At 33.6% G+C, this 12,305-nt stretch overlaps 1 pseudogene; it reads right to left on the bottom strand.

Annotated features, from left to right (window-relative positions):
• Positions 1-1,536: 1,536 nt before the first annotated feature.
• LOC120259109 lies at positions 1,537-11,992 on the bottom strand (annotated as a pseudogene).
• Positions 11,993-12,305: the final 313 nt, after the last annotated feature.

Raw genomic sequence — 12,305 nt, 5'->3', positions numbered from 1 at the left:
ATCTCAGTACAAGTTCAAGAAATAGGAAAATCCATTAATATGATGCACTTGTACAAGTGTGGCAACTTAATAAATTTTAATACAATTGGGGAATTTAAAGCTTTATGCATCATGGGTACATGCAAGACCAAGAACTCATTAGAGCTCAAGACTTCACTTATTTGGAGCACTTCTAGGTTCAATGTATAAACAAGAAATGAATAATATATCAGGATAAGTTTGGAAGATGCCCACTGCTCTTTACGCTGAAAGATTTCTAGAAGTTGGAATGAATTAGAAATTCCTCTGCAATGAAATGCAATCAGACCTAGTCATTGGTAATTATTGCTCCACCCTTAAGTGCTTCTAATATACTTATATACTCTGAAATGGTCATTAAGCTACATCAGCTAAATGCTGACTGTGCACACAAGATGGACACAACTTTTTAATGAACAGAAAGAAAATAAGAAGAACAACTATTCTCCTGTTTGCATCAATTTGAGTACCATTCCTGCATTTTGGTCATATCATTTATTTTCATTTCTTCATTTGGAATCCAACTGTTTCCAGTCACTACAGTTCAGAACCTCAAGTCCAAAATTTCAACTCCAACATCCAGAATTTCCTTCCTTGGCAAACAGATTTAGAGCACATCAAGCTTGTATGCATTAATACAAGTCAAACCCACATCTCTGTGGCCAACTTCACCAATATCCATTACCTGCAATAGAAAAAAGTTTGTCAGAACAAAAACTAAATTACAGCTCATAAAAGTATTGTTGCAAACTACTTTCTCATCCTCAAAGGGCATTCTTTTTGATGCGCTAAAGCAAGACCTGCAAATAAAATGCAGATTCATTTCCAAATACAACCACATGTCCATGAAGTATCCAATGTTCTCTAGCAGTTTCATCAACACCCACAAAAAGAAGATTTGCAAGTTGTAGATCAATTTACAAAAGCTTAGCTTGCCCATGCTGTCGGGTGTAAGTTTGAAACTCGGTTTCCCTATACATGCAAGTCTCCAGCATAATGACTTCTTAAATTTCTGATATCAAATGTGAGTTAGAGATGCCTGCATTTGCCACATATTCTTATTTTGCACAATATAAGAGGTTTAGGATATGGAAAGGGACTGCTAAAAGTATCCTTGAATTTCAATTAAAAGATTAGTCATTTTTCATTTTGTTTGAAGTTTGGTTATCTAAAAGGCCCCTTATCATAGCCCCTTACTATGGCTGTGAATCCATAGTATGCATATTGCATGAGAATCACCAAGTTGCTAAATTGAGGGAAGATGTGGTCAGTATCATAATAGAGGAGCATAAAGTTCCAGATAATATAATTGTCAAAATATACATCTAGTATAAGAATGATTGGAGAATACAGAAAACTGGCTTTCATAATTAATGCAGATTCATAGATGTGCATCAAGAACCTTGAACAATGAACGAGGGAGAAACAAAGGTTATGTAAATTAGCTCATATATTAATTATTTGCCAACAATTGCCAAGTTAGGGACAAAAATACTGAGCAAATAGATGTGGCACTGATCAAACCTTATTGTGAGATCTATCACAGGCAACAACTTCTCCCTTGTCCTTCATAAGGATAGCAATGCAGTAGTTTTCCTCCAGGAGCAGCACACATGTTCAGTATTTTTCACCTTCTTGGGGTTCTAAGACATTATGATGTTAAACATGAATAGATACGTCCACTCCCAAAAGAGTTCCCGAACAAATGAAACCAAAAGAACAGAAACCAAAAAGAATAAAAGCTAATGACACAACAATAATTGATTGATAGCATAGGTTCACAAAACTGAAATGCAATATTTGGCATAGGGATTGATGGTGGTTGTTATAATGTTTGGTTCTTTACCATTTCAGAAATACGTCTATTTATGTCAGCATTACATTATCGCTTTCAGATCCTATGTTTTGTTAGACAACATACAGTTTTATTTTCACACATGTCTAACTTTAAGTTATTACCAGAATTACCAGAACAAGAATTGTAATCACATGCGTTAAAAAATGATTTCTACCATATTCAAAATCAGGGAACTTCAGTATCTACATGTACCACAAACCTGGAATCTGGTATGTTTGGGAAATATAATGGGATCTGTACTATTTAAATAAAAACTTTATTTCATTGAATTGAAAAGGGACTTCTTTATTTCCTTTGCAAGACTAGTTAAAAATTAAAATAATAAAATCACATATCAAAAACATTTACATGCTCACAGGTGAAAATAATCTAAACAGAACTCCCACAACCAAGCAGGAACAAGACCACATAATTGAAATTTGTGAAAAAGGACAAGAAATAGAAATATTTCATGGATAAAACAACACAAATAAATGGAATCAGAGAAGCATACCCAGAACATGAGCAGTAACAATGCTGGGTAAGTTTTGGAGGAATATCTCTCCTTCGAGAACATCTAAGAGAAAAGAGGAAGAATGTCAGTACGCATGCCAAAAAAGGCAAGATGTTATTCTCTCAGTAGTAGCAGTGTCGCAATTCTAACAAGATATGAACAACCTTCAGCACAAAAACTAGCAACAGTTACATAAGAAAGTAAAGCAAATAACCTCGTGAGAGCCAATAGTTTTGCTGACATTTAAGGAATCACATATGAAAATAGGTTTCCTTTGATGGCTTTGTGATGAATTATTTTTAACAGTCATCGGCAGCAGATCAAAGAAATAAAGGTTTGTGTGTGTGTGTGTGTGTGTGTGTGTGTGCGTGAGAGAGAGAGAGAGTTGTTGCATATGCCTAGCTGAAATCTTCAGGTTTAAGAAAGCTATGCTGACTTCTTCGTAATTGCACATAACTCCTAAAATCTTTGGCCAGAATAGAAAGAAGGTAAGGCAATATGCCCAATATAGACAACCCATGGTAAACCATGCGTTAGGGTTTCTGATTGACCTCTAATTGATGTCAAAGAGTTTCTTTGTAATAATGGCAGCAAAAATTTCAAGGGGATGCATGCAATTAACAAAAACTTAGTAGATTTTCTGTACAATTGGAAGATCTCAGTAAGGTATAAGCAAAATACCCAAAAGGTAACATTTTTAAAAATGTAATATGAATAATGTGGACATCTGTATTTTCATATAGCTCTGAATTTTGCCTTTTTCAGGAACATATTAGGTGTTTTTTTTTTCCCATGTAAATCATGAAACAGAATCTCCAGCATTATTAGGATAATAGTTTGGTTTTTATCAAGAATTTGTTTTTAGATGGCAGAGAATTATGAAAGTTGAAAAATATTGTCAAGATGTTCTGAAAGCATAACACATGGGATTTTACTAAGATTCCTGTCTGTTTTAAGATTTTACATTACCCTATTCCAAAGGTCATCATCCTCACTCCAAGTCAAAAAACATTTGCCTAGTTTGCAGCAGATTCTAACAATGTACTACAAAGATAGTTCTACTTAGATACAAATAGTCTTTAGTTCCAACAAGTCTTAAGATTTTTGGCAGAGTTCTCATGCAACTAAGCCATGAATTAGACGTTATGATATGATATTTGGTGCCAGCAATCATTAATCAAAGTACAATTTCAATAATAAAGCACTTCAACATTGACTTGTGATCAATATTCTAGCCTTATATCTTCTGCCATAAGACTTGAATATTCAATATGAGAACTTTGGAGATTTAACCATTCCTTGGCCATATTGAAAGTATCCTTAAGGCAACAAAGTACAACAATAATGTATTTTAATGTATAAGAACTGCTAGTCAAATTGGCTGAATCTATATTGCAACATTAAGTGTCAAGCAGTAGGCATATCAAGATACTAGATAATAGATTGTTCTCTTGGCATAGCATAGTGACAAGGTCTTAAGAGCTGGATAAGATATCAAGCTACCATAATTAGGGTAAACTGAGAAAAAAGTCAACCAGTAAGGAAATTCTGAATGGATAGTAAATTATAAAACATATAGATGCCTTCAAATCAAATTATAGGCAGTGCAAAAACTTAATTATGTAACAATAACCATCATACATAATATATTTGGACTTTGATGTGTGTTGCACTGTACATTCGTATCATTTTGAAGTATCTACGTTCTATGATGTCCACTGTACAATCCAGACCTTCAAGCTACCTACTGGTCAACAATGATTAATGGACATAATGTAGTAATGCATTCTTAAGATAACTAATTTAAAAAGAATCAAGAACGATCATAATGTGCCTAGAACCAATACCAGCTGAGATCTGGAGATGATGCAAGCAAGATCACAGAAAGGCCCAAAAGCTTCAAATAACAAGACAAATTAAGTGTTGAAATATAATTATTCCTCTAATAAGGGTGTAGACTGTAACCATTAACTAAGGCACTCAAATAAACGAGTTGTAGTTTTAATAGTTATTTTCAGGTCTAATCACCACGCTTTGAAGGCATAAAAAGGGACATTCAAATGAAGTATAAGAATTCCAAAAATCCCACAAAAAAACTAAAGACCATGGACAAAGGGTTAATCTACATAACCGGCCTATCATAGTGAAGAATCAATAGATACAGCTTTGGAGCCTCATTTGAAAGTAATTTGCTTGCCATTCCTTCAGGGCTATGTGGAGCAGGCTTCCATATCATATAATCAAATTCATAAACCATATTTATGCATTGAATATCTAACCAACTAACGTGTCTGAAGCGAATTATCATAAATAAATTATTGTTATAATTAGAAGTATAAACCATGTTCCTTCTGCGAAATAGACCTATTAAATGTAAAATGAATAACAACATAAAGTCAAAAAGTTCAAATGATTTGCAGATTATAGCATGTAAAGCCCTATATATACAAAAAAACAACAATGTAGGACATTTTAACAACTTGCCATTTGAGAAACACAAAATAGCAACCGACAGAGCAACACAAAACAATTAGGCCTTACTTTAAATATATGTGAGACTATCTTAAGTGGATGTAAAGCAAGGAGCACATTAGTTGTTCCACAGTGACTGGCCATCATAAGGTGGGTTCAAAAGGAGTATGACACCATGACATGTAAAATAAATTGAACACATATATACAAATAACAAATCAGAATATTCACAGCAAACTTACCATCAATAAAGTTTCTCAAATAAAACATTCTTTCAGTAGGCAGCTAAAACATATCTATGAGGCCACCATACAAAAATGAAGAAGATATCAAGATATATAAAATAAATGTATACAGATATCAAATCAGCATATTTGCTGCACCTGCTTAAATAAATACTCTCAAATAAATTCTCAAATAAAAGCTACTTTCAACAGGCACCTAAAAATATCCATGAGGCTACTATCTAACAATTAAGAAGAAAGTGTAAAATTATGGATTCAATATACCATGAAAGGATGGAAGTCTATATACTCTGTGGGACATTTCCACTGCAATTCCTTTCAAAGCACGAAAGATACTGGCCCTCGACATTAATGCAGTTCCTTGTCCAATGTAGAGCCCTTTCCGTTCACAATAATGAGGATCTGTCGATACTATCAATATTAGAAGATTCAGAAAATGTTCCAGATATTTCATACCATATGCCAAATTTGCTCTATAAAATTGTAAAAACATCTAATTTTGCAAGAGTAATAATGACTGCCAAACAAATTAGGTGATATCTATAAAATATTGACTGCATGGTCATTAGGAGTATAAGATATGGAAACAGCCTTCATCCAACCAGATAACAATCACTCTAACCTTCCTCAGACTCCATGGTGGAGACCGATTCCTGCCATACTACTCTTCTACTAATATACTAGTGCTTTCATATATTTCAGTCTTGCTGAGAATATAGTTCTGTATATGCAAAACAAATTCTACAACCATTGACGATAAAACTCTTTCATCCAGAAGCTATTTTACTTTTCATGATCTATTCTCATGCAATATTCTTAACATCAAATAAAAAGGGAAGATTTTTTATGAAATTATTATTATGTGAGTAATTACCTTTAAGTTGTAATAAAATTTAACAATGCATATTATGCAAAGAAAGGTATCATTTTGAAAAAATAATTGCCAAATTAACAAAGATGGTAAGGGGACTACTAGTTAATCAAGTTAATTAGATGATAAGCAATTGATGACACTTCATTATTGGCTTCAAAGCTACGAATTACAATGATAACTTAATTTGACAATGGTTCACTAGAAATACACCTCAACTACTCACATTAAGTAAAGTCTTCCTTAAAAATAGTTAATTGACACAAAGTGGTTAGATACAGAAGAAAAAATCAAGAGTATAATCCTTGGTTGCCACATATGTATATGTGTGTACATATATATACAGTGTAATTAAAAGCGCTAGGCGCTCTTAAGGCGCTAAGACATTTTATTGCCTGAGGCGAGAGGCGCCACGAAAGGCGTTCGCTTGAACAAAGAAAAGCGCTAGTTTTATATATATATATATATATAATTTTTAGAATAATTAAAGTCACATGCTTCCACCAAAAAACCTTGTTCCATCGTCATTGTTATTTTCTTTTTTGGCAATTGTATTGCTATTCTGTTCATACTTTTATGGCAAGTGCTAATTTTTCCACCTCTTCAATTATCTCTAATTGATTAGTTAATTCCTAAATTTAATAATTAGTTTTAAAAAATAGTAACTATGCATTTAAATCTCTTAATTTTTCTCCTCTAAATTTATTTCCTTATTAATAAACGTGCCTTTTTAAAACCACCTAATTTTCCTCCCTAAATTTATTTCATACCTTATTAGTAAATGTGCCTTTTTAGAATTCTAATAAACACTAATTGAAAGCATTAAATGAAAGGCTTATACCAAAAAAAAATAAGACAGACACGCCTTTTTAATGCCTGGCGCCCGACAAAAAGCGCTCGCCTAGGCTTGCCTCATTGAAGGCGCCTCGCCCAGAGGGTATTAAGGCGCTAGGGCCTCGCCTCGCCTGAGTGCCTTTCTCGCTTTTAATAACACTGTATATATATAAATATATTTAGGGCCATGTCCATGTATCTAGCTTTCATTAAATCTAAGTGTTTGATACTTTCTGATACTTGGATACTCAACACCCATATCCATGTCCTGGTAACGACAATAAGAAGAAGAAGAAGAAAAACCATTGGTCCCAGCAATTTGGTGTTAGCTACACAAATCCTTCCCATTCACATTGCTCTACTGAGGGCCAAATGACTAGACAAACCAAGCTTTGCCATATCATTATGTAAAGTATTGCTAAACACTTTTTTTATCTACATTTCCTTCTTCTACGACCTCCCACTTGGTGAGCTTGCACCTAGTGCATTTACGGGTCATCTAAGGGTATGCCCATACCATCTTAATCAATTCTCTCTTAACTTGTCAAGAATAGGTGCCACTCAACATGCCCATACAATCTATTTCGAATAAATTTATTCTTTAATCGGTCCTTCCTAGTAGCGCTTAACATCCATCTCAGCATTCTTATCTCATATGTCTTACTTATTTGCCACCAAAAACAAAACAAAACACTTTCAAGGCCCAACAACAATGTTGAATAACTTATAAACAAAAGTTAAAAATAAAAAATTTAAAAATTTAAAAAAAAAACTCTGAGAACCCTAATTGAGCAATTGAACATCAATCAACTCCAAAACAGCATAACTATTACGGATATTAAATTATTAATACAGAATCATTGTTAGAGGACAACAATTTGAAAAAGCATCATTCTGCATGAATAATTGCTAATATCCAAAAGTTAAGCACGATTCATCAAACATCAAATCCATTAATTTCTGCAAGCACATTCTAAAGACAAAGATGATTTAGGACCTTCTAAAAAGGGCACTGCATAAAAAAAATTATTAGCAGGATGTATGGCTTAAAAGAAAATGTTCACAGAGGCTTTAAACATGTAAAAATGTTGGGAAAAAGAACAGTAGAAGTGGTAGAATTCGACGAAAAAACTTAAGAAAGTAACTATAATAAATTTAGCCTCAACGGTCATAGCCAAGCTCTTCCAACTATCTATGTCAAAGCACAACCAAGAAAATAGGACTATTGATCCATAACATGCGAAGGTAAAAAGAAAAAATCTTTTACAACCTTTTAGAGATTACATAACAAGTCACAACACATTTTACAAAGGGAAAAAGCATAGCCTTCAAGAATCTTTAGACAAGAACAAAGTAGAAACCTAGGTTTCATACTTCTGCTAGCATTTCATCCTTTGGTCATCACCTATATTCTAGAACAAAAATTTTTCAATGAGAATCTCATGATCCAAATTTCAATTTGGATTGAACCTACATCAAGTTGTATATTAATTTTGATAACCATTAATTATCCCAAACCTAAGTAGCCATTATAAACACAATTCATCCATCAGAGGTATCAAACATTGTTCTACAACCTCTTAAAGGTTCATAAGGCGGCTTAGCAATGCCTAGACAGATGCCTAACTGCCTAGGAGGACTGCCTATGATCTAAACAGAGGTAATTTTACAAAATAAGAAACATGAAACATACTATACATGAGTTTCTAACAATATTGAAAATAATTCATGGAAATTATGAAATGAAGTCAAACACAACAAAGTAACATTTTACGAAACTAAAAATAGTAATCATTAGTGGAAGAATGCATGATTAGTGCTTTGATGCTTTCTTTTGAACTTGAGACTACAACTTTGGTGAAGTTAACAGGTACACATACATAGTAGTTTTGTTATAGGATTTGCATTATGGTTTTGCACGTTTATAACATTTGTCATATAAAATGGCTTTTGTTTTGGTTTTTGTCACAAGGTTGTGATTAGTTGTGGGTTTTACTCCAAGGTAACCCCAAGGCTCCAACCAAACACCCAAATTTATTTACTCCGCCAAGCAATTGCAACAAGATTTTATAAATAAACATATTTAATAATTAATTTTCACAAATATTAATATCAATAAACAAATATCATTAATTAGAAGTAAACTTTAGATTTAAAATATTTATTTTGATTAGTATTAATTAAGCAAAAAAATTTCATAACCTCTCTATATAAAAGTTTTCCCTGCAAAACAATTTTAAGCTCCCAAAACTTCCATTATCCTAGCTCCTAACCAAACACACCCTCAGATGGATTTAGATTAGATTAGCTGGAGCTAAATTGTGGTGAACAAGGAAAATTAAGATATCAAACCAATTGACAGCCTCGAACCCTAGGCAAGCAACTTAAGCACAACTCATGCAAAAGATCACTGTTTCAGTGGCCAATCAGTTAAAATCTAAGAAATCTCATGCTTTAAACCACCTAAGAACCTAGGCGCCTACTGGTAGCAACACCAAAGCTCTATATTTCTTCAAATATATATACTCTTTTCTCCAAGTAAAAAGTCAGGCAATTAACCACTTTAAATACCAATGTATTTGAAATCCCTACTGAATGCTATAGAGCAGCCTGGAACTGGCAAATCAAGTACAACATTCTTAGCAATGTGTCCAGAACTGGATATTTAGGCAAACAAAATTTATGTTAATGAACTTAAGCCAAAAGAAAATCAAGAAACAAACAATTACAGCTAAATTGAGAATAACAACTAGTTACCTGAGAAGTTGGTATCAAGGAAATCCTATAGGGCGTAATTTAACAACCAAACTGACAGATTCCTTTTAGTATGTCTCACATATAAATGAATCACCTATATTTATAAATAAAATGTCACAATAGCTGAAGATCCAAAGAAAGACATTAGGTTCAAATTCAATAATGAAGAGAACTGATAGAAACTCAACTTATCAAGATATCCTATTTAACATGAAAGATTTGTTACAGAAAAATTAAAACATTGTAGATTACAGTATCTCAACAATAAACTCAATCCAAAAGGGATTATAATAATTCAATAGAAATGTTATGAGATTGTATTCTTGGAGAGAATATAAAATGATTGATTTACTGAATTCTTAAATAGTTTCAAGAACAAAGAGGGGAAAAAACCAACTATGAATTTTGCTTTCTTGCCTGACTCTGATCCTTGTAGAACAGTTCCACGCGTTATCCCAACACCCCAAAACCCATCAGATCCACGTTGCTCTACACCAACTGATACAGCCACTAAATCACCTTTTTCAACATGAGCACTGCAAGCCAATACTCCTGGGACATATATCTACAGACCAGTCATGACAACATGAATCAAAGATCTATCGTACAACCATCACTCATGAAAAATTTTGCTATGAAAGTAAAATTAATTTCCATTACAATCCATAACATGAGTTAGGTGAGTTTGAGAGCAAGTAAGAGAGGTGAAATACAACAACTGCAAATCAGAAAAGAATTAGAGTTTGCTTAGTAAAGAAATGGAAATATATGGATTAACAAACAATGTAATGTCTAGTAGCATGGAATGGAATGCCCATTGGCTGCATTCCAACATCTGATTCTCACCGGTGGATTTTGACTGCACATTAACAAGTTGGAATGAGCGTTCAAAAAAATTACAATGCACATTACCATTAGCAATAGAAACCTATAAAAAGATGTGTTATTCCTTGTTTGTGCCTTTAAACCAGCTTAACCATATAAATAACTACCTAAATTTTGTGGTCCAAATGTACCTATAAAGAACTCGTGTATAATACTAACACACCAATAGATAAATGCACTTTTACACATGAGGTACTTTAAAATAACTTAGTTGCATATATCATCCTCCAAAATGTGTAATTAAATATATACCCAACAACGTGATAGGTATAATTCTAAACATCAATATAGTTACCTTATGCTATTGTAAACAAGTGGGTATTTTTAATATCCCTCTAAAATAGCTCTATGTCATATAGTCCCCTTTAAAATTTATAACTACATGAAAAGTTAACATAAACACCAGAACAACATGCAAGAATTATATCAACTAAGTGTTCTTTATAAGAAAGCATGGGAGTAACATTGTCCATATATGTACCTGAGCCCCTCGAAGGACAGCTTCAGCACATTTTCTACTAACAATTACTTCCTTCATAGCTTTCCCAGATTGGCCATCATACCGAAGCAGGTGTGGTCCCGAACCTTGAACTAAAACAACATTATCTAAACCCGGGTATGGACATTTACAGACTGACTCAACATTGTCCCCAGAAACTTGCATGCTGCCATGATCTAATGATGGATCAAGGGGAATTGATGTTTCATTTAAGCTTTGCTCCCCTATAGTATGATCAAAATCAGTTACAACAATCGGTTCCCTTGCATCAATGTCAGCACCACCTGTGATCTTGTGATCTAACATGGATACTAACTTCTTGATAACACTATCACTTGTAGTCTTGAGAGTATTCACACGAATGCAAGAATAGGAAGATGGGTGCCTGCCCGATTAAACCAGTTGAAAGCATTAGGAACAAACATAAAAAAATATAGAGAACTCTAGTAACCAAAAAAAGAAAAGAAAAGAACAAGAGTCACCCTGCTCCTCCAAACAAGTAAGGATTACAGCAAGCAAAAATATTGACAACAATTCACGTCTAAAACTGACAAATCAAACCAGTACACTGTTCATTCCATGACACTAGAATTAATTTTTTAATCGTACATCTGAAATTGTCCTTGTGAATTTGTTTGACATTCAAAAAGGAAAAAATTGAAACTTTGGCACAGGTAATTCATGCACCAACCAAACATCTTCCAGAAAACAACAAACAAAAAGGCTAAAAAGAGGGTTAAAGAGGACGAATACGTGAGGGATTTCGAGATTCTTGCGAAGTGATCAGCGCCGTAGGCCTTGATGAAGTAGTCCTCAACCTCAGCGTCCCAGGCGAGTGTTGGGTTAAAGCGATACCTCTCCAAAGAAGAAGAAGAAGAAGAAGAAGAAGAGGCATCCATCTGATCAGACAAGAAGCAATGGATTGTGAGAAGTAGAAAAAGAGGGATAGAAGTGAGAGAATCGATACCTTGGGGGCCCTGCTGGAATGGCGGTGGCGAAGAGCAGTGCGAAGGAAACAGTCACTCGCTCTTCTCATTCCAAAGAAACTGAGAGGGTGTTCGCGTTTCCTTACCTCCTCTTGACTGAAATAAATAAATAAATAAATAAATAAATAACAAAACCAGCTAATTTTTAGAAGGTTATTTCCTAAGTTTGTTTATTAAGTTCACTGCTTCATTTGTACGTTTTTTTTAGAAATACTATTGCCAATTGTATTTTTTTTACTGCTGTTAGATGAAGTACCAACTCTCTGGCTGATTGGGAAGAAAGTAAAAAAAAAAAAAAGTTACCAACCAAATAGATTTCTCAAATGATGCCAAGTATTTTTTTTATCTCTTCTTTCAAAAAAAATTTAATTTGGAAGAACGGAAAAG

This window comes from Dioscorea cayenensis, chromosome 4 (genome assembly GCF_009730915.1).
Source record: "Dioscorea cayenensis subsp. rotundata cultivar TDr96_F1 chromosome 4, TDr96_F1_v2_PseudoChromosome.rev07_lg8_w22 25.fasta, whole genome shotgun sequence".
NCBI classification, from domain to species: Eukaryota; Viridiplantae; Streptophyta; class Magnoliopsida; order Dioscoreales; family Dioscoreaceae; genus Dioscorea; species Dioscorea cayenensis.
This window is presented reverse-complemented; position numbering and strand designations above follow the sequence as displayed.